This window comes from Dermacentor silvarum, unplaced genomic scaffold (genome assembly GCF_013339745.2).
Source record: "Dermacentor silvarum isolate Dsil-2018 unplaced genomic scaffold, BIME_Dsil_1.4 Seq724, whole genome shotgun sequence".
Lineage (NCBI taxonomy): Eukaryota > Metazoa > Arthropoda > Arachnida > Ixodida > Ixodidae > Dermacentor > Dermacentor silvarum.
Genome location: NW_023606679.1, coordinates 52,426 through 77,294, shown reverse-complemented (window position 1 = coordinate 77,294; position 24,869 = coordinate 52,426). Strand labels below are relative to the sequence as shown.

Below are 24,869 nucleotides of genomic sequence, written 5' to 3'. Positions count from 1 at the left end.
TAAAGGCCCTGGTGTGACTTTCTGTGGACATCTTGGTTAGGACAACCTAAATGTTAAGTAAATATAATGTGATGCTCGTCTGGGAAGCAGATGCATAGGCATCTGGCATGATATCTCCTGATGCACATTTGCAGAAGATATTTCACTTGCCGATTCCATATTCCAGTCACGTCAGTGATGGTGCATTCTTTGGATTTCGCTGGCTAGGAAGGACGTTGCTCGGAAGTCCAAGGTAGATCTTCGTTAGGACGAGGGACATGTTAATCTTCTTGGGATCGTCTGTGGGAATTTCTGTGTTGCCTGGGCAGGTTAAGTACAATAATTGTTATCAGTATTGATCTGACAAAAGCATATTCAGAGATATTGTGGGTGTGTTTTCTAGGAGCTGTTTTGTTCTAATGACACCTGTATTCAGTTTTCACAAATGAGAAACAAAAGTCACAGCAGCTGTAAAAAAAAGTTTTCTGTGTTTTGCATGGCATCTAAAGTACCTGCTTGTGGTAATGTTCTTGCATATATAGAATGCTACCAACTGGACTCTTCACGCAGGTGCCGACAGTGTTCTTGCACCTTCAAAACCCTGTCTGTGGAATCTGGAAACTTCAAAGTGGTGCATGTGCGTGCCCACTAAACCTCCACATCTACATCCTTATCTTCAGGGAAGCCGACAGCCAAGACCACAGCCAAAGCATCAGCCAGAGTCGTAATGGCGAGCAGGGCACATCTCGCCTGAACACTTGATTTCTCGTCGCAGCCTGCTGACCAGGAGCCTGCACAGTTGAAACCATGGTTGCCGCGACAGTCCCCTCTTTCAATGTTGCCAACATTGTAGCATTTGGATTATGTATTGTTGAGAGATAATGCGAGCAAGTCTGGGCATTGTGCACTTTTTACTTTTTGAAACACATTCCGAAATCTATGTTATGCAGTGAGATTGCTATTGGTACGTTTTCTTCAAATAAATGTGTGGTCTAGATGTGAGCCAACAGATTAAATTGGGCAAGTGCATTGTTTCCCACTGAAGTAACCGCGGTACACATGACAGGTTCATAATGCCTTTTCTGCATTCCATTTTCTCTTCTCTTGTTGTGCTACATTTTATTTATTTGTGTGTTTATTTATATTGATGCATATGCTGGGGGCTATGGCACGATTGTGGAAATTGTCCAATATATCATATGTCTTGTGCTCTATGCTTATTCTCTCCGCAAGACCTGTGTCACCCTTATATATGTGCCATTTATTGCTAAGGGTGACACCTGATATTAGTGCATGTACTCTCAGCTTAAATTTGGAATCAGGCCTTAGACACTAATCCTTATTTTAAGGATATTAGCCTTACGTGCCTTGTAAAACCCATTTCTCTGTTGAGTGCAATGAATGTTTGTTATATATGTTTAATACTATCGACATGTTTCTCCTAAGTTACCTTATAGATTTGCGTTGTCTTTCTACAGGTTTATTAAGACCGTGACCTAAGGTATATGTGTATCTTGTGCATGTTGCCAACGCATAATGAATTTAGCTGGCCATATGAGATAATGAGCTTCTTTTGGCCTACCCGCCGTGGTGGCTCAGTCAGCTAAGGCGTTGCGCTGCTGAGCACGAGATCGCGGGATTGAATCCTGGCTGCATTTCGATGGAGGCAAAAAGCAAAAATGCAAAAGTTAACATAAGGTTACCTGAAATAGTGGTTATATAGGAATAATAACAACGGGGGCGACAGCAGGGTGAATAATGATTGATATGGACTGATAAATGTTTCTTTTCAGTGTCCTTTAACATTGCGGTTATCAATACGTGATTATGCTAGCATGTTAGCAATGCATAGTTTTTGCTCTTTTTTTTTTGAACTTTATGGTGTTCAGAGAAAGCGATGCAATTAGCCCAAAGAATTGCAGCTGCTGCACAAACATAAAGCAAATCTCAGGAAAGGCTACATGTATGCTGGTTTCAAGTGTAGCACCTTCTTTCATTGTACATGTTGTCTCAGTTGTGAACTTGGATCTTTGAACTGCATTTGCTTTCACTTTGCACTTTACTGGTATTCATTAATTGTCAATACTGTTTTACTGCACTGTGTACCTAGCATTGCTATTCTTTCTTACTTCTTGAGAAGGGGGTATTGTTCACATTATTATAGCAAGCAAATTTCTTGTACTGTAGTTTTGTTGAAGTGTCATGAATGTGTGGTTCGTATGTTGTGTTTGTAGCAACCATTATATGCCTCGTTGCATACTCAGTTGTACAATTTTGAATCAGTACTAGAAATAGTTTTTTTCTAATTGCTTTTTACACACTGCACAGGCTATACTGTCTACTAATGCATTTTAGCGAGTCTGTAGCTGTTGGTTGCGAGTAGCTGTCTCTGGCAGTCAAACTACAAGCGTTCACATGCACTGATGGCTCCACATTCAATACTTACCATGTAGGTCCAGCAGCAGCATTTCTATGGCAAACATTAATTTTCAAATTCCAGGGTTTCTATGTATTACAAGTAGCGTTTTGTTAATGGTCATTTGGTCTGCAGTACAAAAAAATAATCTAGAACATTTTGCAATTGCAACATGCAGTTCATGCTGTGTTAAGCCAGCTAGGATTCAGTGTTTTGATGTCTTGTCTAAATTAGCTAGCAAGGAATCCATAATGGCATACCAGAAGTGAGAGGAGCATCAGTATACATTCTTTTATCCGTGTCTTTCCTTCGCAACATATTTACTACACCTGTGAGAAAAGCAGTGCCTGTTACATGCAAGTGTTTATATTTTTGTGCCTCACTGTGAAACCACACAGGTCTTTCAAATTGATGTCACATATCAGGGGACGTATTCTGAAATGTTCCACTTTGGCGATATTTCGCCTAGGTGTCAATTTCGCCTTCAGGCATGCGCTTATTGGCTGTTTAGGAAAATTGGATGTGCCGATTGGCTGGTTGAGCCCAACGTCATTCAATTTTGCTCAGCCAGCCAATCAGCACACACCTGAAGGCGAAAGGTGAACGTTTGAACGTTTCAGTGGAACGTTTCAGAATACGTCCCCAGGAGTTGCACTCAGATCGAAAGTGGTTTTATCCATGATTCAGCTGGTCCATGGAGCCCTTCCTATTGTTTCTGATAAAAAATATCGCAGTTCGTTTTATACTTGCTGTTGTGCTACAGTCTGTGAGAAGGCATTTGTGCAGGACTAACTTGTGGCAAACTTGCCAAAGTTGCCATCCTAAAATTAGAGCATGCTGTGTTGAAGGAATGTTCTCACATGTAGTGATAGATCTTTTGTGCAGAAACAACCCCCCCCCCCCCCCCCCCCCCCAGAAAAAAAAACACCCTATGGAAAAAAACTTGTGCCGGATCACGAAAATTGTGACCACTAGTAGTGATACTATGCTAAACTTTCTTTAAAAAAAAAAGAAGTGCGTGCTGCATTAGGCCACATCAGGTGGGCCACAGAAATGCACCTCAATTCATCATCGAAATAAGCACATTACAGTGCAGCTAGGGTATTGTGGCCACCCTAACACTGTTGCATGTGCACGGGATTGTTCTGTCAGATGCAAACCAATGAAACGTGCTGTGGCAGTGTCAGAATCAATGTGAGCTGGTGTGCGTTGCGAGGAACATTGTGCTGATCAAAAATGCACATTTCATATCTTCTTAGGCTACAAGCATGTAGACTGGTGTTTTCGACCTAGTGACAGCAATACTTGTGGAAGTTTGGACGTACTGTGGATAACATTGTTGTTCTCTAACCAAAAGAGAGAAAAAAACGTTTTATGTGGCCTGAACATGCATCACAAGTTGTTTACAAGTGAGAAAGCTGAGGAAGTCATAATTGAAGTTAACTATGTGACATTAGTGAGCATTTATGTGCTGTCTGGAAGCTCAGTAACAGTGGATTATTGTTTTTATAATCATTTTTTTAAACTCATGTGGACATATTGATGTCATATTCAGTGACTATAGAAGAACCTTCCCAGTACTAACCATTTAGACTTTTTGATAGGCTGTATGAACGTTGGCAGGAACACTGAGACACTTGGTGTTTGGAGAAGGAGGTGTTGTGATCAATTCTGTAGGCAGATAAAAAGTTCTGTGCGTAACAATGATGCTCGTACCCTTAAAAAAAAAAAATTATTGAGTAGTTTTTGCATGAGCTCGATGAATAATGGGTCGTAATACAACATGTGATTATAATTTATTATAAAGCGTAGCACAGTGTCCCCAATCTGAATGTTTTTCTCAATACAGAGGGGAAAACGATGTTTGTGTGTTGTTTATGTTTGTGCTGGCTTTGACAGTGATCTCTGTTCTCTTACAGATGTTCTCCTACATAGCATCCAGTTTCTTTTCGGAAAGCAGCCACCTGTTTGCTATGTTACTTGACACAGCAGTTTGATAAATGATTGACTTACCATTGTGATAATGACATGGCAGTTTACTGCCTTGTATGCTTTTCTGTTGTCTTGACCTCGTGCAATGGCAAATCTCCTTGCTCCCTTGTCATTCTACAGAAATCATAAAAAAGAAGGGGTGTATTACAGATGCTGTTAGGTAATCATCAGGGCAAAAAATAGACCGTGTATATGCTATATTTTTAGCGCCATTCTTAGATCTTGCCGCCACCGCGCTCACCCCGGCGCTTCCTCCTGCCTCTCTTAGCCGCCTCCTGTCGCCCCAGCCTCCTCGTGCAATCCGGTCACGTGGAAGTTCGCATCCTCCAGCGCGCTCGACGACTGCCATTCTCGGGCCTGTGCGACGAAAGTGCTGTTCACGTGTTACGTTGTGATGGAAATGCCGCAACCGACAAGCGAGGCATAAAAAAGATAAGTTGGGCATTATTAAGACCAGTATTACAGATCGCGCCTGTTCCGCAGGGCGCGATCGAAGCTCGGATTTCCTCTGGTCGTTATGCCACGGCAGGCCGACGCAGCGCCACTGTCGATATCGCGCCTCGATCGCGCTGGTCGCGCCGAGCGCGATATAGTGGATGGCGCCTTTTATAATATAGGGTGTATAGTGCTATCAGGTAGCGTAGTTCAGTAAAAGTAATATTTACAGACCTGCTGCTTAGCTTACATTGTGTGTGTGATGCTGTCTGTGGAAGTAAGATTAATTGGTGAATAAGCTGCCTTCACCAGTTTCCAGTTGCGTTTTGCTTACACTTACAGAAAAGCAAAACAATCACGAAATAAGTTTGAAGTGAACAAATATAGGAACAACTGTTTCTTTAATAAACAGCAATGAGGCACTATCCTTTTTCATTTGCAATTGTGCTGCCATTTCAACTTCTATAAATGCTATTTATTCTTTTATTTTCATTTAATGTTTTTAATTTTCTTTCGTATAGTTTCTTTCCTTCATATTTCATTTCGTGTGCCTCATGGGTTGAAACATGATGAGCTCCTGTTGTGTTGCATTGCATAAATGCAGGTAAATCTTTATATAACGAAGTTGGGAAAATTGGCAATTTGCTTCGTTGAAATTTGACCTTTTATGCAAATGAGTACTCGCCGATAGATTTTTCTTAGGCGCACGAGGCCGCAAAATTTACCAGTATTGCCACGCAATTGGAAAAAGCAAATTTAAATGAGAAAAAAAATATTAATTTTGCTGAATTTAAAAGTTGGCGACAGAGGATACGTGTTTCATGCTGTGTTGACAATATCTTCTCATCGGAGGTATGAAGCCAAGCCAGCTTTGCTTTTGAGCCCACTCCGCCCTCACGGCTGATATTGTTACCAGTAGTAGGGCCACGAACACTTCTCTTTTCAAATGACAGTGCGGGTATGTTAAAGGAAATTAAATATTCCCTCTTTGTGTCACCTACGATCAAAGGCTTGTTTAGCAAGTCAAGCAACAACGTTCCTAAGAGCTGCTCGTATGTTCCTCAGATTATAGCTGCAATACGGACTGTAGATGAAGGTTTAGTTTCTGATTATAGTGCGTTTGTAGTCCCATTTCGTATGTCGTTTAAGTGATCTTCGCTACGACATTACTCTACGCACATTATTATTGAATTTTTTCAAATAATAATTGTGTCGTGATATTTGCATGTGGAAAATCTAGCAAAGGCCTAGATATCCCTGATGGTTAATTTGCTACTAATAGTGTTAGCAGGCTGCGGGTTGTATATAGTGAGAGCTTCATGTGAATACCTTGTGTGGATTTCAAGCGAGAACATTTATCCAGAATGATCATGACAGCGAACATCCACGTGTAAGCATCTGCAGTGCAAGCTGAAGCAGATGACAAATATTGATGTACACTGATTTAATTGCTGAAGGCGATGTACCGCACGAGCATCTATAGTTGGAGGTGAAACAAACGGAAGGGGCGAACGCGGCAACAGTGGTTGGTGACACAGCGGGGAAAGAAACGTACCAGATTTAGCAGCTGGTGCGGAGTAACGCCAAGTGACGCAATCTGTACAAGTGGCAAAACAGCCCTTACGCCTCATCAAAAGGGAAACACTGCTATTAGATCAGTTGGCTATCCTGTATATCTTACAATGTGCAGAGAACGTAGTTTAGGCAAAGTAATATATAGCATGGGATTCGGCCTGAAGAAATCTCTTTGATTTGTGTGTGTGTGAGTTAGTTTCATTGACAGAAAGACAAACTGGTGGACAAGTTACCCTCAGTACTTTCTAGTTTCATTTTGCTTTTGCTGAAGTAATAAAATAATTGTGGTACTTGTTTACAGTGCCCCAGTAGAGGGAAACAATCTTTCTTTTGATTAATCCACTGAAATGTGGTTGTGTTCTCCACTAGTAAATGTGGTGCCGTTCTAACCTTTATCAATTTTTTTATCTTCTACCATATGTTTTTCATTTCCTGTTAGATAAATTTCTTTCACATTTCATTTCTTATATGTGTGTGTTGAAATATCAGTTGATGGTTTCATTGTGCCGCATGGTGACGTGAAATAAGTGCTCCCAAGACAGTGATGTGTGGATTGGGTAATCTTAGGTTATCATGTACTTGGCCTACAAGTGTGGCAAGTCTTTTTGATTACCAGATCTAGCATTCTAATTCAGTTGTGTAATGCCTCATTTGCATTGCTTTCATGTGCTCTCTGTGACTTTGCAGGTTCCTCGCCGTTGGGCTCCCTGGAGCAGTGTGAGTCGTTTGTGTCTGTGCACGGCCGGCTGCATTCCTGCCGGCTGTGCCCTTACGAGACCAAGAAAAGGTCGCACATGAAGTATCACCTGCGCATGCACTCGGGCGAGCGCCCCTTCAAGTGTCACCTTTGCCCGCGCACGTTCACTCAGAATTCCGACCGTATGCGGCATCTGCGCGCACACTCAGGAGAGCGCCCCTACCAATGCCACCTGTGCCAGGACACATTCAAGAGAAGTACCAGCCTTACACGCCATCTGCGCAGCCACACAGGAGAGTGTCCCTACCAGTGCCACCTTTGCCCACGCAAATTCAACCAGAGTGCCCCCCTGAAACGGCATCTCCAGGTCCACACAGGAGAGCGTCCCTTTTCCTGCGTGCACTGCAATGCGTCCTTTTTACGGAAGGGGAATCTCACGGCCCACATGTCCTGTCATGCAGGAAAGAAGACCTAAAAGTCCGGGGCTTGCACTTTATTGTAGGTCAGCCGATTCATTGAATTTTTTATGGCATTAGGTGATCTCTAACGTGCAATGACAGGTTTTATGCTCCTTCAACCATAGAGTTTAAGGAATATTCCTTAAGTTGAGGTTTCATAACTGTGTACGAGAATTCTTTAAACTTTGCCTTCATTCGACTTCATGGCTATGCCAGCATATCGAAGCTACGGTTTATCATGAACTCGGCTTGGCCTGATATGTGCTCGTGACTATGTAAATAACTTTTTAAAAATTATTTTAGCAAAGGAAAGAAAGTTGCAAACGAAGCAAGAACCTACAATTGAGACGAGGGCACAGTAGTATGTGCCAAGTTTATCTTGCAATGTTATCAGTACATTGGTGGTACTGTATATGTTTGATATAATTTTGCTGCGTAGTTGAAGTGCTTACGTTTACTTAGCAACTTGTTATTTACTAATACAGCAAGGCTTCCATGTTAGACACTGTTGTACTAGAAAGTAAACCATTGTGGCAAGTGATGTTGTCAGGCTGTTCTTAATTGCGCAGTTTGTTCTCTAGCTTAAAACATCCAGTATCAGAGTTGTGTTTAGGCATAAGCAGACCCCATAATGCTAGTTGGTATTTGCACAGCGATGCAAAGACATGAGCAAGTGGGCACGGGAACTCTTGAGAAGCCATTGGTGATGTTTAATGATATATTCATGCGGGAATACCAAGTAGACCTGGTAAGCAGTATTGAAATGGTGTCGTAGGGGCTGCCTGTGGCCTGAAACACCTGCCGAGATATTTGGACATGGTTACTGGTGATCAAGTTGTCCTGCAAGTGTACTGGTGTTGCATGGTTCGTTTAAATTGATGACAGTATCGTGTTTATCACACCCTTGCTGCAACATAGATAAAGGTTATCCCATGCAAAATACATGAAGGTTAGCATAAGGTAACAACACAGCTTCCAGGATTGAATCACCTGCTGCGATATTTGGACGTGCAGACAGGTGAACAACGTGTCATGCAAGTGTACTATTGTCACATGGTTCGCTTGAATTGATGACAGTGTCGTGTTTGTCGCACCCTTACTGAAAAATACACGAATGTTATCCCAAGGTAACATAACACAGCTGTCAGGGTTGCTGTGTGGATGCCACACTTGCACAGTAATATGAGATTAACACAGTACTGTGGCAGCCTTTATCATTCTTTATTTTCAAGGCGAAAGCTTCACATGTCTCATTAGTCAGTTGACCTTGAGAGAAAATGCATCACCACGAAACATGAAAGGTACAAAAAGGCTATGAACCATCGACCTTTGGTGGGAGTCGAACCCTTGACCTTTGTGGTTAATGAAGGCGAAGTTAATTCAGGCACAGTTAATTAGGATAAAGTCAAGGCACTCGAACCCACGACCTTTGGTGGGAGGCGAATGCGGGCATTGGAAGCCACGGCCTTTGGTGGTAGTCGAACCCACCACCTTGGGTGGGAATTGAACCCCCGACCATAGGAATTAAGAAGGAGGACTAAGCAAAGTACGCTAAGCGAACTAAAGGGGATGTGTACATTATGTGTCCGTCTTTAATGCATCAGCACTTGGGCTTTCGCCTTCAAGTCGTCTTAGGGATAGCATATGAGACCCTGTGAATTTTTTCCTGTGAATTTTTGTTTCCTGGCTTCCACTGCAGTATGTCTCAACTGTTAAGGTTGGCAGGGCTGCTACACTTATGGATAACATCTCGCCAAAGATAAGCACCGGGTATATATATTGCTTTAGACGCAGAGGGCCAACATGTGTACAAGTACTATATAGACCCATGTAAGGGCCGCCCTCCCAACTTGGCAGCCTAAAATATGTAAAAAAAAAATTCTAACGAAGAAGCAATCGCCTTTGGTGCCCCGATGCTGTGCGAGTGTATCGGCGAATTCTTGCACGCTGTGCATACTTCGGTGTGCCGCTAATAGATGACGAGAGCCGCATGTTGACCTCTAATGCAATGTTACATCCGGGGACCCAGGGTGTGGGAAAGTTAGACCAGAAGGCGCGTTCCTGTGTAAGGCCCTCACCATGTCAAAATTGTGAAAAAAGAAGGTGCGGCCCTTACACGAGTATATACGATAGATCTCGGCAGGTACCCATGAAATGGTAGTCCAATCATAAATGTACGCTTTGAGATACGCTATATTCTATTTGTGCCTCCCGCTGCCATTTCCGATGTGTCTATTAGTTCCACGATAGCTACGGTAATCGTAGCTATCGCTACAATTACATAAAAACGCTGCTACGAAAATCAGTTGCTGCCCTGACAGTGACAAGTCCCCTTAAGACGTTGCCTTACAGCGACATTCCTTGTTCAGCTACTCCTCAGCGTTTCAAGTTTCTGTCTTTCTTTCAAATTCTGTCTTGTTCGGAGCTATATTAACAGTCGTTTTATAACATCACCAGATTGTTGCCTTCTTAGTGCACTTGTGTAAGCTCATTTGTTCCAGCAGCAGTCTACAGTTTAATTTCAGCAGCAGTTAAAATCTCTGAAGTAGTGTTGCTGTGTCTATCCGCCTCGTGAAAAGCCAAAGACAGAGTGACTTTCTCCATCACTTCTGGAGGTTTTCCATCAAAAAGCCTAATGCCACGTTCACTATATGTGAATTGTCACAACCAAGCAATATAGTTTTGTTCTTTTTTCCTAGCTTCACACTTATATGGAAGGGAACAGCGAAACCTACAGAAGAAAGGATGACCCATGTCACAACGTGGTCATGAGGTCAATATTGTATATGTGTATACTTTGAACATTTTGTCAATGTGTGACGGCGGTAGCCAGGCTAGCAGTGTGAGCATATGCTCAAGTTGTGCCCTCAATACCACTGTGCCTTGAGTTCTCATGTAATCGCACATAACACACTTACAAATATCCTGCATAGCATTATAGCCAGATATTTGACATAGTGAGCTTCCATTGAATTATGCTCCTTCTTTTTTTCTGGGCTTAAGAAGTCTATAGCCATAGTTGTCCATGAGAGAAAATTTTGCTGCTGCCTCTGAAACTATTTGATTAGTAATTTGCAAACAAAGAGTACCAGGTGTTATATGTGTGCTTTGCTCATTTGAACATTGGCCCTCTATGTGTTAACTATGTGTTATCATGTCTTCAAGTATAGTACAATTTTTTATTGTATATTATGCCCCAGTTCTGAATTTGGTTCCTTGTGCTGCATTTATGTTTATGTTGCATATTACGGGTATCCATAAATAGTCATTGCTGTAGTACTGCACAGCATGCATAGAATCACTTAATTTTCTCTTTTACTGTTTGAGAAGCCAGTATTGCTTTTTTTACTAAACACATTTCATATGCTACTGTTTTTAAAGTTTTCTGATGACTACTATGCTTTATGACAAGTTCATAGCAATTTTCGTATGCTTTATTCCCGCCTCTATTGTACAGTGCTGTTCTACAACCAGAATTAGGCTTATCTAGCGGGTATTTATGTGAAGCTCTGTACTCTCTCCTAGTGCTTGTTGGCTAATCTGTAGCTCCAAGTTACGAGTGGGTGTGCTGTGACACTCAAACTATAATTACCAGTGTGCACTAATGCACTGCCTTTATTATGCACCGTCCAGGTAGCAACTGATGTGAGATACACGCATTCTCTGACAGATGGCCAAGGGGTGACAAGTGCCTGTGTACTCTGAATCCATATTGCGTTATGGTGCTTCAAGAGATGAGTTCGAAACAGTCACATATTGCAATTTGATGAAGCCTCTGCATATAATGTACAATTTATTGCGGACAGCTTATAAATATGAACAACATTGCTTCATGACCTGAAATTTCCAAAAAAAGATATGGAGTTCTGATTTAGAGTGTATCTGTATGTGTAGGATATTTTGTTTTTCTATCACACTTGCATTCCTCACTTGATGACAACCTTCTGGGCTGGTCGTACCATGAACACAATATGAACTATTTTCACCCTTCAAGTGAGGAAAATATCACTTTGCTGCTCCCACCAGTTTCAGAATAAGCAAATAAATAAATATAAACAATGGGCCAGAGCTGGTACAGTGAATGCAGCAGTCGTATGCAGTGCGAGCAAATAAATTTTCTCTAACGGGTGGATAGCTTTCTCAAAAGTGCTAAAGAGTGGCACAGCTTATCCAAAAACAGCACAACACGGAAAATATTTCGTTTGAAGAAAGTATTATAAATTTAAACTTGGTTATTGAAAGATATGATTGGTGCTTTGTGCATGCGCATTCATACTACATTTTTTGAGCGAGGGCTCAATTTGGTCGAAACATTATTAAAATCCAAAATACAGTCAACATTAGCTAAAGTGCTTCCTTTCGTTAGCCTATTCGGTCAGTCTTATTCAACTTCCTCTTATTATTTCTGAAGAGTCTTATGGATCCAGATTAATGCCACAGTCTCTGACACACAAAATATTTGATTGTGATGTAGCTGCTAACTGCAAGATTATGCATCCAATTTATGTGTTAAGACTTCCTCAGGAACAAATAGCTAAAAAATAAGAAAATGCGACCAGCGAGCTTGACGAGCTTGACGAGCTTTTCATTCGAAATGACAAGCAGTAATGAACTTTTTTCGAGCAAGACTACTCGGTCCAGGTTAAAGCTTGTCTTCTACCACACGGTACTATAAACGGTGTTTTCAAATCTACTGATCTGTATGGATAAACTTTTTTGGCATTTCTACATCAAATGACAATTTTCAATATTCGAGGTTTTTATCCCTTCGAAGGAGTGTTCTTTTTTTCTCTTTGCAAATGCAGTGTGAAGTTCATTTTGTGCTGTTAAGCCAATTCTGTTTAAGGGTTGATGACTTGCTTAACTAGCAAAGAGTTCATAATGGCAGACCAGACATGACAGGATCATCAAGACAGATTCATGCCTTTCCATGGCAAGATATTTACATTTTTCATGAGAAAAGCAGTGCTTAATATTACATGTAAATTTCTTTATTCTTTAATTGTTCTTGTGAAACTGCACAAGAGATTTTCCACAGGGATAACCAATTTCATGAGTTCGAGTTTGAAGTGGTTTGATCTGTAATATAGCTTGTCAGTTAATCCTGACTTATTCTTTCTTATACTCTAGAAAAAGTATTGCCATTGGCAAAATGCAGTCGATGAGAAGGATTTTGTGTTTGTTCAAAGTAGTCGGTCAGAAGGAATATGCGTTTGAATATAGCTACTAGCAGTCTTGTTCAAGTTCTCATCCTCAGATTAGAGCACGTGCTGCTGAAGAGATGCCCTCTCATCAATTGATGGATAAACTTTACATGCGAAAATTTGCTTGCTGCCGCATCATTTTACAGAAATTATAAAAAAACTTGGTTTTAGCAGTTACTGAGCTTTAATTGTCAGGGTAAAGAAAATGACACTGCAGTGTACTCGCAGAGAACCATGGTGTAAAATGTGCAGGAGATCCGACTGTGGCACTTGCTAATGCATTTGCTCAGTTGTGTTAATGATACAGAGGACACATTTGCACTCGGCACACGTAGCATGCCTTTGCCTTGCTGCGCCTCCTCTCCTTTTTTTTTTCCAAGGTGCTTGCACAAATACAGCGCACCACATGCTGTTGTAATCAGATAATAAATTGCCATCTTGAGAAGCAGCTTTTACGCAGCCAAAGAGGGCTGCATAGCAGACAAGAAAATAAGAAAGCTGCATGGTTTGTCCGATTTTAAAAATGTGCTTTGCATTGCTTGATTAGTGGATAAGATTTGGAAGCTTAAATCAGCTGCTTTCATTCGATCCCAGCTTGTGTCAAACGCTGATCATGCAACGCAGTTGTCACGGCACACTGTATTATTTCTCTCATGGTTGCAGCCTCCAGCTAGCACGCATTGGTTTTCCTATGTTTTGTCGAATTCGAGGATGATTTCTCGGCACGCATGTAATGGTTTCAGGTTAAGCTCGTTTGATGGTGAATTAGAGAGGCCAAGAACACCTTTGTTCTCGGGTGACGGTGCGGATACGGCAAAGGAAATGAAAAATTTCCTCTTAGTGTCCCGTGATCGATGGGTTGTTTAGGTTGTGAAGCAAGGAAGTTCCTAAGAGCTGCCTCCATGTTCCTAAGACCATAGCTGCAAAACTGAATGTAGTTGCAGGTTTAGTTTCTGGTTATAGTGCATTCCTGGTCCCATTTATTTTGTCTTTTAAGTGCTCTTTTCTTTTTCAAATAATCATTGTGTCGTGATATATGCATGATATATGCATGCGGAAAATCTAGCAAAAGCCTAGGTATTCCTGATGGTCCAGTTGCTACTATAATACCGTGAACAGACTGTGGAATGGAGATAGCGGGAGCTTCATGTGAAAACTTGGTGCGGATTTCGAGCGAGACCATTTATCCAAAGTGATCATGATGAGCGAATATCCACATGTAAGTATCTGCAGTGGAAGCTGAAGGAGACGACAAAGATTGATGTACACTGATTTGCTGAAGGCGATGTACAGCACAAGCATCTGTAGTTGGAGGTGAAACAAACAAGGGGCGAACGGGACGACTGTCGTTGGTGACACAGCGGTGAAAAAAACGCACAAGATCTAGCAGCTGGTGCGAAGTAATGCCAAGTGACGCGATCTGTACAAGTGGCAAAACAGCCGTTTCGCCTCATCAAAAGGGAAACACTGCTATCACATCAGTTGGCTATCCTGTATATCTTACAATGTGCAGAGAACGTAGTTTAGGCAAGGTAATACATAGTATGGAATTTTCCCTTGTTTGGTTTGTGTGTGTTTGCATTAGTTTAAGTGACAGAAACACAATCTGGTGGATTAGTTACATTCAGTACTTTGTAGTTTCATTTTGCTTTTGCTGAAAGTAATAAAAAAATAATGTTAGTACTTGTTTACAGTGCCCCGGTAAAGGTAAACAATCTTTTTATTAATCCACAGAAGTGTGGCTGTGTTGTCCTTCACCAGCAAATGTGGTGCCATTCGAACCTCTCTAAATGTCTTTTTTTTTCTAGCGTAGGTTTTTTGTTTTCTATTAGATAAATTTCTTTCATTCATATTCATATTTTTCATTTTGTATTCTGGGCGTGTTCTAATATCATTTAAGGGCTTCATTCTGGTGCATTTTGGTGCGGAAAAAGTGTCATTTTAGTTTTATAGCCGAGTGTGTGATGCAGTCGTAAATAGAAGGAGTAGTTTTCATATATTTAGGTATATAATGTCAAAATTTCATGCCACATTCAACCTCTATGTATTGCCAGCAGGAATTTGTATGTATAGAGCGATAGGAAATTGTGTGAGACATGTACTGCAGTGTTGCCCAAACAGTAATATGTGGGTTGAGTTGTCCAAGGTTATCATGTATTTGGCCTACAAGTGTGGCTGATTACCAGGTTTAGCACTATAGTTCAGTTGTGCAATGCCTCATTTGCATCGCTTTCGGTGCTCTCTGTGACTTTGCAGGTTCCTCAGCGTTGGGGTCCGTGGAGCAGTGCGAGTCGCTCGTGTGCCACCTCTGTCCGCAGACATTCGCTCAGAAAGCCCACCTGGAACAGCATGTGCGCAGCCACACAGGAGAGCGTCGCTACCAGTGCCATCTGTGCCTGGAGACATTCACTAGTAGCTACAACCGTACGCGCCATCTGCGCAGCCACACAGGAGAGCGTCCCTACAAGTGCCACCTTTGCCGAAGCACATTCACCCAGAGTGCCCACCTGAAACAGCATCTGCAGGTCCACACAGGAGAGCGTCCCTTTTCCTGCGTGCACTGCAGTGCAACCTTTTTGCGGAAGGAGAAACTCTTGGCCCACATGTCCTGTCATGGAAGGAAGAAGACCTAAAGGTTTGCAGTTTTTTGTAGTTCAACCAACTCATCAAATTTTTTGTGGCACTAGGTGATCTCTAAAGTGCAATGAAACGTTTCCTGCTCCCTCAACCATAGAGTTTCTGTAATATTACCCCAGTTGAGGTGTCGCAGCAGTTTATGAGAATTTCTTAAAAACTTTGCCTTCATGTGACTTCAGCGCAATGCCAGCACATCGCAGGTACGGTTCACCCTTAATGTTGCTTGGCTTGAAATGTGCTTGTGACTGCGTCAGTAAGTTTCTCGAGATTATTTTAACAAAGGAAAAGAAAGTTGGCAAGCAAAACAGAAACGTATAATTGAGACCAGGGCACAGAGTAATATATGCCACGTTTCTCCCCCTACCATTTTTGATGTGTCTACTACCTCTGTGATAGCTACGCCACACCACACTCTGGCCTATTTTCTTACTCTATGACATAGGGGTGAGTGAGATACACGTTCATGAAAACGTAGAAGAGTCTGTTGCTGGGCCTGTTTGTACATACTTGTATAAACGATGGAACCCAGCCTATAAGACACAAATACATACCAGAAGACAAGTAGATGGACAAATGACAAAAGCATGCGCGATCTGGCTTTCCTGCAAACTTATCCGTGGTTCTTTTCATTAAACTTGTTGCTAGTCCCAGCGTGTGTCTGTCTGTTTCTCTCCTTGTGTTTGTATCTTAAAGGCTGGGTTCCATCGTTTCTACATTCATGAAAACGCTGCAACGAGAATCAGTTCCTGCCTGGCATGGCAAGTCTCGTTGTCAAAACGTTAGCTTTAAGTGGCATTCCGTGTTCGGCGGCTCCTTGTTTTAAGTTTGTCTTTCTTTCAAATTCTGTCTTATTCGTAACTATGTTCACAGTTATTTTCCAACATCACCAGATTGTTACCTTCTTAGTGTATTTACATCTTGCCTACTGTGAGCTCATTTGTTCCAGCAGCAGTCTGCAATTTTATTTCAGCAGCAGTTAAAATCTCTAAACTAGTGTTACTGTGTCCGTCCATCTCGTAAGAAGCCAGAGGCAGTGTGACTTCCTCCATCACTTCTGGAGATTTGCTATCAAAAAGCCTAATGCCACATTCTCTATATGTGAATTGTCAAAACGAAGCTTAATGGTCGTGTTTTCTCTATCTAGATTCAAACTTGCATGGAAGGAAACGGCAAAAGCTGCAGAAGAAAGGATGATTTATTCTGATTAACGTGGTCATAACTAGTATTATGTCCAATTTATTGTCATGTCCTTTGTACAAATGCAATCTTAAACTACGAGATGTTAAGCCTACATTGTTTTGCACTTTCTGTAACTGGTGCAGAACTTCGGATATTTACTGTGAACCATTACAACAAACATGCTGTAGTCGCTCCAGACGTAATGACACCTGCGAGTGAAATGCTATGGAAATACTTATTTAGCTGTAGTAAGTTAAGTGCGATTTAGTTCTAGGAGCTACTGGGTGGTACTGTGGTATATGTGCAAGCAAAGTTGAACTTGATTGCAGTTCCAGTGCTTGTGTTTGCTTCTCAAGAATAGTAGCAGGCAACAGTGTTGCACTTAATGACCTTGCTTGACTGGTGTGGCTTTAACAAGGTAAAATTGTTCTGCCAATGGATATAAAGAACTAAATTTGCCTCCGAAAGAGAAGAATTCCTGATCGTTGCACGCCTTGTACATCGCTTTTCTCAGTGATTGACAATTGTTCAACTCATCAGTTCAAAACTGTCGTTTCTCTGCATTGAATACACTGTGCAGATACACTGCTGTTCTCACCACCATGTGTGAGCGGTGGATCACTGCCTTCCTCCTTGCTCCCTGTCAGGGCACATTACTCTCGCACTGCATTGCGACGTGCAGGCTGGGAGAGCTAGGTGTGGCTTGGGCGTAACCTCTGAGATCGCACTAGTGCAATCTTTAATGCCACAACACCTATCTGCACAGTGCAACGAGCTACAGCAGGGGCAGTGCTAGAGATCTGTGCACCCGCTTCTTTTTAATTGCGGCACACCACGATACTGGTGCAGCTAGGCATGGCCACAGAATTGGAATCGGTTGCGGTGCAATCTAGGCGGGCATGAGCTGGCCAGAGCAAGCTGTTCATTGGCCTCCTCGTTCACACAGCAGAACCCCGTGAGGTGGGCAGGTCAGCCTGAATAAGTTTCATGGTCTGCATGCTGTGTGCTGTGCCACGTGCTGCTCGACCATGACGGACATTTTTTGTTGTTCATGTGGCAAGCCTGCAAGCCTGCCTCTTCCACCATGTCATCGTTTTGCCGGTTTCATGACAAAATGGATGAACCAAGCGGAAGCAAAAGAGCATCACATTGGAACTGAAGGCTACCATGATAAAGGCTGTCGTGTCAGGCACTTGGAAGTCACTTGTTGCACATACCGAAGGTTCTTTTATTGTTTTATTAACGTTTCATCACATACGTAGTCCTGCAGTGGTTTTGAGGGGCATGCATGTTTCAAGTCATGCACTCCATTGGGCAGATATTGCAGTAAAGGGCAATAATGAACATAACGAAGTAATTTCGACTCGCCCTTCGAATTTGTTGTGATCAGTTTCGAGTGTAATACCCTGAAGATGTGATTAGACACTTTGCATAAGTTGTTGCATTACAGCCTTCCAATGCTTGTTTACAGCATAATACGTGCTGGGAAATTATCATCAGATTATTGGAAGCACTTCTTACTTACATGTAAGGCTTGCCTTTCATCAGGAGTAATTCACATGCTTGTTGAAAGGATAACAATCCATTTATTTCAGGATCAGCAGCTTGAAATCTATATTATACTGTCACTCTGTACTGTCACTGTTACTCTGTAGTGTCAATCTATACTGTCCCTTGAAATCTATATTTCAAGTTTAGCAGTTTCTAAAATTCGTTCTGCTTGTATAAATGCATCACTCAAAAGTTGAACAAGTTAATGATGTTACTGGAAGACCAGGGCCTGTCTGTGCTCAACATTTCATTGAGCATAATCGTGATAATGCACAGTTCACGCTTGTCCTTTGCATGGCACTCAAAGACAGCACTTCAGAAAAGTTGTGTGCTGGTAATATTTATCTGCTAGGGATCGTGATAATGCTGAGGACATCCACGGTTGTACCAGAATGATCCTGAAAACTCAATAGTATGACAGCTTAGTGCCATTAGGACGCATCTCGGCATACTGCACATTATTGATTACAGCAACCTGTAACAGACAGTTCCAATGTTTTATTGCAACTGTCTGTAATACAAGATGTCAATTAATTGGTAACTACAGCAAAATATAACGAAACTAGCTCTATTTTCTTTACAGATATAACACAATGCGAGCGAATTTAGTGTATATAAGAACGACTGCTTGATGTCTGCTGCGAGTGTTTGCAGCGGACATGCGCAGTGCCTGTGGCAGACACTGAACAGTATGCGTTGCATCCATAACACACGTATGCAATGCGTACCATTGTGTATGTTTGTTATATTCAAATAACTAAAGTTTTCAAAGTTAGCACTATCAGAAAGTATGTGAACTATAGTGCCCCATATGCATGAGCTTGGGGCGTATCTCATTGGGTTATAATTTGCGCACACATATCAGAAATTATGTTTCTCTTTCTGGAGACTCAAAGACAAAACTATTAGGAGGCCAACTATTATTGTGTGGGCCAAATAAAGGCCCTGGTGTGACTTTCTGTGGACATCTTGGTTAGGACAACCTAAATGTTAAGTAAATATAATGAGATGCTCGTCTGGGAAGCAGATACATAGGCATCTGGCATGATATCTCCTGATGCACATTTGCAGAAGATATTTCACGTGCCGATTCCATATTCCAGTCACGTCAGTGATGGTGCATTCTTCGGATTTGGCTGGCTAGGACGTTGCTCGGAAGTCCACGGTAGATCTTCATTAGGACGAGGGACATGTGGATCTTCTTGGGATCGTCTGTGGGAATTTTTGTGTCACCTGGGCAGGTACAATACACTAATTGTTATCAGTATTGATCTGACAAATGCATATCCAAAGAGAATATGTGGGTGTTTTTTCTAGGAGCTGCTTTGTTTTAATGACACCTATATTCAGTTTTCACAAACGAGAAACAAAAGTCACAGCAGCCGTAGGAAAATGTTTTCTGTGTTTTGCATGGCACCTAAAGTGCCTGCTGTTGTTAATGTTCTTGCATATGTAGAATGCTACCAACTGGACTCTTCACGCAGGTGCCGCCAGTGTTCTTGCAGCTTGAAAACCCTGTCTGAGGAATTTGGAAACTTCAAAGAGGTGCAAGTTTGTGCCTACTAAGCCTCCGCATCTGCATGCTTATCTTCAGGGAAGCCGACAGCCAAGACCACAGCCAAAGCAGCAGCCAGAGTTGTAATATCGAGCAGGGCACATCCCGCTTGAACACTTGATTTCTCGTCGCAGCCTGCTGATCAGGAGCCTGCACAGTTGAAGCCATGGTTGCCACCACAGTTCCCTCTTTCAATGTTGCCAAAAATTTAGCATTTGTATTATGTATTGTTGAGAGATAATGCGAGCGCGTCTGGGCATTGTGCACTATTTACTCTTTGAAACACATTCTGAAATCTATGTTACCCAGTGAGATTTATATTGGGGTACATTTTCTTCAAATAAATGCGTAGTCTAGATGCGAGCCAACAGATTAAATTGGGCAAGTTCATTGTTTGCCGCTGAAGTAAGCGCGGTACAGAGTGACAGGTTCATAATGCCCTTTCTGCATTCCATTTTCTCTTCTCTTGTTGTGCTACGTTTTATTTGTGTGTTTATTTATATTGATACGTATGATGGGGGCTATGGGAAGATTGTGGAAATTGTCCCATGTATCACATGTCTTGTGCTCTGTGCTTATTCTGTCCACAAAACCTGTGTCTGGCCCTTATATATGGGCCATTTATTACTAAGGGTGACGCCTGATATGAGTGCATGTACTCTCAGCTTAAATTTTGAATCAAGCCTTCAACACATCCTTTTTTTAAGGGTATTTGCCTAATGTGCCTTCTAAACCTCTTTTTCCTCTTGAGTACAATGAATGTTGAAGTTATATATGCTTTAATACTATCGACATGTTTCTCCTAAGTTACCTTATAGATTTGCGTTGTCTTTATACAGTCTCATTAGGACCGTGACCTAAGGTATATGTGTACGTGGTGCATGCTGTCAGCGCGTATTGAATGTAGCTAGCCCTATGAGATAATGAGCTTCTTTTGACTTCTTTTTCTGGGCTGCAAAAGCCTAACGCTATAGTTGTTCTTGCGAAGAAATTTTGTGGTTGTCTCCTAGATCATAATTCTTTTACTAGTGGCTCATTAGCAGCAAATAGCAGGTGGTGTAAGGATGCTTTGCTCTCTGTGGTCTCATATGTGTTTAGCAGAAGTTGGAATCTGAAGCCAACATTAGGGTGACTACACCAAATACTAATCTTCCTGAAGTGACACATGTGCAAGAAACAGTGAAATATGCATGTTCTTTCTAATTTCAGTAGTTGTAATTTAAAGTGCACTTTTCTTTAATTAGTTACCATAAGGTTACCTGGAATAGTGGTTATTTAGGAACAATAAAAAGGTAGTAACATGAGGGTGATCAATGGTAGATATGGACTGATAAGTGTTTATTTTCAGTGTCCTTTAATATTGCGGTTATCAATACATGATTTGCTGGCATGTTACCAATGCATAGTTTTACTCTTGTTTTCTTGAATCTTATGGTGTTCAGAGAAAGCGATGCAATTAGCCCGAAGAATTGATGCTGCTGCACAAAGAATATGTGTTTCTGGACCCAAGGAAAGACTGCATGTTATCTGGTTTCAAGTACACCACCTTTTTGCATTGTACATTATGTCTCAGTTGCGAACGTTGGTCCCTGAACTGCATTTGTTTTCACCTTGCACTTTACTGGTATTCAATAAATGTCAATACTGTGTTACGGCACAGCGTACCTAGCGTTGCTTTTTTTTTTTTTTGTACTTATTGAGATTATCATTGCATTATTTTATAGTAAACAAGTTTCTTGTACTGTTGTGTTAAGGTGCCTTGATTGTATGGTTCCTATGCTTTGTTTGTAGCAACCATTATGTGCTTCATTGCATACTAAGTTGTACAATTTTGAACCAGTACCAGAAATAGGTCTTTCTAATTGGTATACACACTCTACACAGACTGAACTGCAGTTTAGTGCATTTTAGTGATTCTGTAGCTGTTAGTTGCGAGTAGCTGTCTCTGGCAGTCAAACTACATGCGTCCACATGCATTGATGGCTCCGCAATCGGTACTTACCATCCAGGTAGCAGCCGATGAAGGATCGAGGTGGGAGATATGCGTATTTTCTGGCACTGTCCAACAATAAATATAAAAAGTGCAGTGAATTTATTCTTTTTTTTAGTGCACTTATGGCAAACCGGGAAGCTGACCTATGTGCTATCGGCAGGATACCCGGATTGTCAAACCTGTTCGGACTAGTAAAAAAATGTCCGCTCCATTATCTGAGGTCATCTTCAGAAAGTCGTGTGGAAATTTGATGAAGCTGGTATATCTGCTGCATAATTTCTTGACATTCCCTTACTGGTGTCATACTAGTCCGACGTTATTCAGCATCGTTCGCGGCCAGCCACGCTAATTTTTTGAAATGTTATGTTGTTTCACTGTGCAACAATAAATATAAAAAGGGGTGCATGAAGTACTAATTTTAAGTGAATTTAGACCATTCCCTAAGCTATGTTAGGCACCTTTTTAGATTCAGTCTATCACGTGATTGCTTACTGCTAGTGTGTAGTCAGTGGCAAACCGGGACCAGTCCGATACTGACGCGTAATGATTTAACGAGAGTTCGCTTAGACTATGTACGAATTAGCAGGATCCGAATTTCCCGGGGGCCTAACGAGCTTTCACTGTATCAGCGTGTGGGAGGATATATCTGGAGCAAGTTGTTTCGTCGCTGAGTGCACGTTGGTGCATGCGGACTGCTGACCTGCTGCCTTGGATGCTTCTGGCCTGCTCGCTGCTACCGCCATTGTCGCTAAAGTCACAGCCACTGTAGTTGTCATCCACCTGGTGTCAACCACGGTGTACTTGAACCTTGTTTCCACCGGGCTTCTCTGCAGTCAGCAGCAAACTGGGACCAGCTACTGACCTATCTTTCACCTTGCTATCGGCAGGATACCCGGCTACATCAGTATCAGTGTGTGGGAGGATATATCTGGAGCGAGCTGTTTCGTTGCTGAGTGCACGTTGGCGCATGTGGACTGCTGACCTGCTGCCTTGGACGCTTCTGGCCTGCTCGCTGCGACTGCCATTGTCGCTGAAGTCACAGCCACTGTAGTCGTCATCCACCTTGTGTCAACCGCAGTATACTTAAACCTTGTTTCCGCCGGGCTTCTCTGCAGTCGGCGGCAAACCGAGACCAGCTACTGACCTATCTTTCACCTTGCTATCGGCCGGTGAGTCCTTTGTATCGACCTGGTCATTTTTTTTTCATCCCTTGTTTGCCGCTGACTGCACCAGGGCACCAAGATGTCGAATGTTTGTGTTGTGTGCTCCCATTTGTTGTCTGCAGATGGCAAATTGCTTGCTCTTCCTGCAAGCGAGGGTGTCATCTCGGCAAAAGCTGTTCAGTGGTTGCTGAGGGTGCCTACACTAAAATGGTGACCGAAAGGAGCGAAGCTTGGTCTTGCCAGACATGTAGGCAATATGGAGCAACAGGTGATGCCTCATTCTCACATCAGTTGACGTCATTGAATCAAAACTAGATCAACTCACAACAACAGTTGAAGCACTTGTAGTTAAAGTAGAAGAACTACTGGATTTCAAAAACACCGGAGAAAAGTTGGCCGTGACTGTGAGAGAAATTCAGAAGTCTATCGAGTTTTTGTCCGCTAAATACAACTCCGTACTCTCTGCGGTGTCAGATAATAAAGCTGAACTTGGCCAGCTTCATGCCCAGTGCGAAACACTGTCCTCGACTGTTTCCTGTCAGGCTACAGCCATCCACAGCATGGCCAGAGATCAATGCTCTTGAACAGTACACGAGATGGTGCAATTTTGAAATACATGGTTTCCCTGTTGAGCGTAATGAGGATCTTCTATTGGTACTTGGCCAAGTGGCAAGAAAGCTAGCTATAGAGTTTCAGCCTTCGCATGTGTGGGGATGCGCGACTCTCACGCGTCCCCTGATTTTGTTTTCCCCGCATGTCTCCTGTAGTCCGGCTTCTCCGCGTGGCTAAGCCCGTGGCAGTCGTGGTGGTTGCGGCGCATTGCGGGAGATGGTGCGAGTGTCGTGATGCTAACGCCGCCGAACGGCGGGGTGACTTGGGAGAGGAAGGTCGAGGGCGCTTCCTTTTTGGGTTGGGATCGGTGAGCGACGCGGACGTCCCGCGCGTGCGCCAATCCACGCTTCGCGAGACGTCTCGCGTGGCTCGGAGCGGGGCACCGGTACGGACGAACACGGATCGTTCGAACGCGCCACCGTTCGTGTGACCGTACACGTGAATGACTAGGCGATGGTATCATAGCATGGGGTGAACATATTCGCTCGCTATCCAGTCGCGGTGAGTCGGACTTCCTTGATTTGTTGCGCTCCCGTGTGAATGTTCTATTGGTTGTAATTCGGCTAGTGTGCATTAGTGTATGAAAGGTGCAATAAATGCCCTTTTGATTGTTTGCACTACTGTGTTGTCGTTCCTTTGTCCCAAGAGCACATGTTAAACCCCACACATGTTGCCATTGTGGATAGGCTCCCAGCTAGTAGATTGTGTTCCAGCTATCCTTGTTCAAACACAGACTATAGCAGCAAAAATGGCTGGATGCTCGCGATAGTCTCCGGAATCTTGTTTTGGATGGCATGGATCCAAACCCTCGTTTATATTTCAATGATAATCTGACGCGTGCCAACCGGGACCTGTTTCGTCAGGCTCGCATGAGGGGAAAGGAAAAGGATTACAAGTTTGTCTAGATATGCAACGGAAGGGTGCTGGCGAGAAAGGTTGAAGGCACCCCTCTCATCCGCATTTATATTCCAAATGACCTCAAAAAACTCGTCTAAATATGGATGTTGCCAGCTCAGTCTCGTTTGGTACCTTTTCGGAAGTTCATAACCTTTTTACTGCTAAAGACCGGTAATGCTTTTCGCTGCCATCCATGTCAAACACCCGTAGCATTCGAAAACACTGGAATCATTTCTGTGCTGTAACTTCGCCTTTGCTGTCTAGTTGTGATGTCTTTGTTTTGTCAGAAATTAATGTTTCTGCAGATACCATTGCTTCTTATTCTATATCTGGGTATCAACTATTTTCATACAGGGCACACTGCGTTGCCGTATTCGTGAAAGATATGTGGTCTGTATCAAAAATACCACTTTCCTTTTCGCCAGCTGAAGTGGTTGCTTTGTGACTATGCTCATCTGCGTTGTCAATTGTTGTGCTGTCTATTCACCACCCTCCTTGTTGCAATGTACGCTTATTCCTATGAGAA

General features: G+C 42.5%; 1 long non-coding RNA gene across 1 annotated transcript; it reads left to right on the top strand.

The window, feature by feature from the left end:
* Window positions 1–12,178: 12,178 nt before the first annotated feature.
* Window positions 12,179–21,335, top strand: LOC125941960 (uncharacterized). Its single transcript, XR_007464699.1, has 2 exons — window positions 12,179–15,391; window positions 19,608–21,335. It is a non-coding gene; the product is annotated as an uncharacterized LOC125941960 (long non-coding RNA).
* Window positions 21,336–24,869: the final 3,534 nt, after the last annotated feature.